Below are 5,668 nucleotides of genomic sequence, written 5' to 3' on the forward strand. Positions count from 1 at the left end.
GGGGCAGAGGGGTCTGTGTTTGGTTATGAATTTGCACCTTCCTGGGGAAAAACTCCAGAGTGATATCTGTCTAGTGGAGCAATGGGCCCAAGACTGGGGGTTTTAAGCTGTTCGGTGATAAGTCTAAATTTATCATTTTCTCCCATAAGAAAATAATTGGAGACATATCGATGATAGTGAATGGCACTTACCTTAAGGTGATGGCTAAAGTGTCCTTTCTTGGAATTATTTTTTGATAAGGGATTAATGTGGACCTCCCATGTAAATAAGTTACCTGTAAAATGTGCCAAAGGCTTAAATTTATTATTGTGCTTATCAGGTACTGATTGGGGAGCACATTGGGAATGACTCTTCCTTGTAGATAAAGCCTTGGTCCGCTCTCATCTCGATTATGGTTGCCAGGCCTTTGGGGAAATGCTGATTGAGCAATCGCATAAAGCTGGAGACTATCCAGTATAAACCTCTCCTTGTCTGGCGGCCTTTATAAGCTTTTAGATTTCAGCTCTTCTGGTCATGGGAAATTTCTGGAATGAAATACTGGGCTAAACCATCTCGTCTGGGGATGGCCATCCTGGAAAAGCCTTATTTGTTTACTGTTGGGAATACCAAAAGCTTGGTAAGAACTCCACTTCTCTAGGACTAGCATGTAAGAAGGCCGCTAAGGATATGGGGCTGGATTCCCTTCCTGTAAACCCCCTCCATAAAGTAGGGATTTGGCCTTCCTAGGCTCTTGAAACCCTGGCACTGTCTCCGCCTAGATCCCCGGGGAAGAACTGACAGGGCTATTCCTGTGGCAACATGGAACCAGGAAATTGAATTCATTAACTCGAATTGGAGTCAATCCTCGAATTGGAGGATCCTGCTATTGGGAGAACAGCTGCTGCAGTGTGCATCCTGGACCTCAGGGTGGTTCGATCACTTCACCTTATGAACCATTTCTCGGTTTTCTCCACCAAACTATTTGCCATCGTTATGGATCTCGAATGGATCATCGAGTTTAACCCTTTCAGTGTGGTCATCCTCTCCGACTCACTTGCTGCATTAAAGGCGTTGGAATCCCTGCAGGATGGTGACAGATATGACTTGGTTCTTGAAGTTCTCCATTTGGTTAACGTTGTGAATTGGATGGGTTTGGTGGTTAACCTGCGCTGAATCCCCGCACATGTGGGCATTGGTGGGAATGAGGCCTGTGATCAGGCAGCGAAGTAAGGCCTTAAAATGGAAAATGTGACCAAAATCCCTCTTGCTCCATCGGAAATTGTTGGTTTAGTGAAAGACCAGATTGTGAATAAATGGCAATTTTAGTTCGACACCGATACAAAGGGAAGATTCTGTTACAAGGTGCATCCAGGTGTGGTACCTTCAGTTAAGCAGGCTTCCCAGGGTTGCCCGGAGAGATCAGGTAGCTCTCTGTAGGTTGAGAGACACACACTGTCGCCTAAATTCCAACCTTCATGGAATAGATTGTCATTCTACAGGGTACTGTGACCTGTGTTCTTCCCTCGTTACCCATCCCAATCCAAATTTCCAGTTTTTCTCTTCTGTGTCCATACTGCCACCCCATGCGCCTTTGCTGCCCCCGTTCCTCCCCATTTGTCCACCGTCCATGCACGTCTCTCTCTATTTTGTCCTTCAACTCCACTTTTAGTGCCGCCCCCTCCTCTCTCCACTGTTCCTTTTGTCCTCTTATGTCGTGATCCGTTCAGTGTACTAGCTCTTCCATGAGCCTCGACTTTGAATACAAAATAAATAATAAAGTCCTGCTGATATCCCTGCACGGCTGCGTGATTGTACAGCTGTGTGACTGCACGGCTCTGTGACTGTTACCTTCATGCATCATGCAATATCATCCAGAAATATATTACTGTATCAGGCTATGGCTCCTGATCCGATCACTGTCTATTGTGCGGACAAGCTCTTTTACACTTATTTTTTACACATCCTTCATTATCTTAAACATTCCATCAGATGTCCTTCCAAACGCCTCCTTTCCAATATACTAATAGGGAAAGAGTTCCGCAGAAACCTGTCCCATTTTGGGCGGTGTATAAGCTACGAAGAGCGGCTTCGCACGTTCCCGGAAGTTTATGTTATAGTAATGTAAAGGCAGGGCATGGCGATTGTTAATATGACATGTTTGACGATGTGTTCGGCATGAACGACATGAAAATGCGGGTGGGTGGAGTCAGCTTTCCGACGAATGATGTCGTTGTGGGTGGAGTCAGCACTCAGCATTCCGATTAATGACGTCGTTGTGGGTGGAGTCAGCTTTCCGACGAATGATGTCGTTGTGGGTGGAGTCAGCTTTCCGACGAAAGATGTCGTTGTGGGTGGAGTCAGCTTTCCGACGAATGATGTCGTTGTGGGTGGAGTCAGCTTTCCGATTAATGACGTCGTTGTGGGTGGAGTCAGGCCAGCTGTCCAAGTCCAACCAATGGGCAGAAAGAGAGAAACAGATGGACAGAAAATTGTCGCTACGACGCATACAGATATGGACGTTCCTCATAGCTTGGTTGAGCTAGCCCTGGAATGAACTGGTAGCTACTGCTAGCTCTACCTGTACCATCTCTATGGTAGGTAGGTAGGTAGGTATGTATGTCCGTCCACCTTCCTCTGATGTGGTGACCAACACGACACATATAACCAACCTAAAGCCCTGTTAGCTTTACCTGGCACTATATATATACCTGGTAGATATCATCACCTCCAGATCCTTCTCCTGTATGACGCGCTCCAAGATTGCCCTTTGCATCATGGAATCCCTATTTTTATTATTCTTACCCCATCTCTCCCCCCCCCCCCCTTAATAGATTTAGGGGGCAATGCTTTGAAACCAATAATCACACATTTTGACTTGTCATTCATTCCTTTGTATTACAATGAAGGAGCTGCGCTCCAACGCGAGTCGAAAGAATTGACGCGACCAAAGACGGAATTCGTCCGAGTTGCTTTAATGAAACAAAACAGCTCAGGTATTCTCACAAGCCCGTTTATCGGGCAGCAATATATATACACATTTATGCCGGGGCGTTTGCCCGGGAAAACCGAGACCGGGCATGCCCGGGTGTCAAGGGCGAGCCCTGGAAAGGCGAGTCTGGACATGCCCGGGCGTCCTGGACGCGGCCTGGCAAGTCGAGGCTGGGCGTGCCCGGACGCTCTGGGCGAGCCCTGGAAAGGCGAGTCTGGACATGCCCGGGCGTCCTGGCCGCGGCCTGGCAAGTCGAGGCTGGGCGTGCCCGGGCGCTCTGGGCGAGCCCTGGAAAGGCGAGAGCGGGCATGCCCGGGAAAGACAAGACCGGGCGTGCCCGGGAGGTTCGGGCGAGCCCGGGAACAGCGAGTAAGGGCATGCCCAGGAGAGGCGCGTCTGGGCCCGTCCGGACGAGCCCGGCATGGCGATCGCGCCCTGGCCGCGTCCTGGCAGGTGCAAGGCGATTGTGTACATTCAGCGGGAACCGCTACACACACCCCTCCAGAATCGACCTGCACCGGCAGGGTCAATTTAAGGGGGGTCCGGATGACCCGGCCGAAGCGACCCCTGGAGGGTCGTGGGGGGGGGGGGGGGTCCGATCTGGTGGTGGGTGGTCGAGCGGGGGGAACCGTGGACGGGGGGCGGCCTCGCCGCTGAGGAAGGGCCAACCGTGGTGGTCGGTCGACGTCCACGCGCGCCGGTTTGAGGCGGTCCACAGAGATCCGGTCCGACCGGCCGCCGACGTCGACGACGAAGGACTTGTCGCCCCGTCGCAGGACCCGGAAGGGCCCGTCGTACGGTGGCCGGAGTGGCCCCTGGTGCGCGTCATGACGCACAAAGACGTACTCCGCTGTGCGAAGCGCCGGGGGGACATAGGACTGGGGGCCACCGTGACGGGACGTTGGCACGGGGGCAAATCGTCGGGCGGCCTCCTGGAGGTCCGAGCGCTGGTGTGCGGCGGACCAGGGACTGGTAGCGTCGGGCACGAACTCGCCCGGGACGCGGAGCGGCTGGCCGTAGACGAGCTCGGCGGCGGACGCCCGGAGGTCCTCCTTGGGGGCCGTGCAGAGGCCCAAAAGGACCCACGGCAGCCGGTCGGTCCAACCGCCGTCCTGAAGGCCGGCCATGAGTGCGGCCTTCATGGAGCGGTGAAACCGCTCACACAACCCGTTGGCTTGGGGGTGGTAGGCCGTGGTGCGGTGCAGCGTGACCCCCAACGAACGGGCGACCGCGCCCCAAAGTTCGGACGTGAACTGTGGGTCGCGGTCGGACGAGATGTCCGCCGGTGCGCCGAAGCGCACGACCCAGGTGGCGATGAACGCCTGCGCCACGTCGGCGGTGGTGGTGGAGGTGAGGGGCACGGCCTCCGGTCCGGCCACCTGGTGGTCCTGTCCACCATGGTGAGCAGGTGGGTGAACCCCCGCGATGGGGGCAGGGGACCCACCAGGTCCATGTGGACGTGGTCGAAACGCCGTGCTCTGGGCGAGCCCTGGAAAGGCGAGAGCGGGCATGCCCGGGAAAGACGAGACCGGGCGTGCCCGGGAGGTTCGGGCGTGCCCGGGAACAGCGAGTAAGGGCATGCCCAGGAGAGGCGCGTCTGGGCCCGTCCGGACGAGCCCGACATGGCGATCGCGCCCTGGCCGCGTCCTGGCAGGTGCAAGGCGATTGTGTACATTCAGCGGGAACCGCTACAACAAGTTGATATCGAGATTGAAGTTGCTTTGGGGGTTTAAACCGGGGTCAAAAAGGTGAAATGGTCGCTCAATTTAAATGTTCATGGTGTACTCAGTGTTTGTTCTTTAACTAATACTGACAACACCTGCCATAAGCATACCTTGCCACAGCCCCTACTAAACATCAGCAGATATTAATGGTCCAATTTCACAATGGGGTCAAAGGTCAACAATGGTCACCAAGTTAAGTGCGTTGGTCTGCCGAGCCTTTATATTTAAAGCGGTTCAGACAATTGGATCAAACATACCCTTGCTATTTATTTAATAAAATTGACGGTTGGGGTTGATGGGTGGAGGCGTGGAGCGAATACCTGCAGTTATAGTTTTGTTACCTACGTCACCGAAGGTAGACACAGGTCACCTCTGTGTGTCTGCCTGTGAGCGCGATATCTCAAAAAGTTACGGATGGATTTGGGCGAAACTTGATGGATGAGTTGGTTATGATTAGACAAGCCGATTCGATTTTGGTTCAGGTCCGAATCCAGATCCGACCTATCAGTGGGATACAAAACGTAAACTGTTCATCAGGCGGAGCTATGCTCTCTAAAGAATGCAGTTCTAGTTTCTATCTGCAATCATTATAAATCTGTTAAAAAAATGCCTTCGGATATAAGATGACAAAAATTCAATAAATACTTTCCATGAGGTGGACAGCATATGGCGGATCGTGTTTTGGCGATTGGAGGGGCGGGGATAAAACGATCGCAAAGGAAACTGAGCGGGCGGGGCGTCTAACGAGCGATTGGGGCTCTGAATGGGCGGAGCGTTCAACGGACCAATAGGGCTCTGAATGGGCGGAGCGTCCAACGAGCGAGTGCGGCTATGAATGGGCGGAGCGTCCAACGAGCGAGTTCGGCTCTGAATGGGCGGAGCGTTCAAAGAACCAATGGGGCTCTGAATGGGCGGAGCCTCGGATTGGGGAGAATACGTAATGAGTTTCCGGGTTCTTTGTGATCGCCATTTGATG

Source organism: Myxine glutinosa, chromosome 11 (genome assembly GCF_964187855.1).
Source record: "Myxine glutinosa chromosome 11, kmMyxGlut1.1, whole genome shotgun sequence".
NCBI classification, from domain to species: Eukaryota; Metazoa; Chordata; class Myxini; order Myxiniformes; family Myxinidae; genus Myxine; species Myxine glutinosa.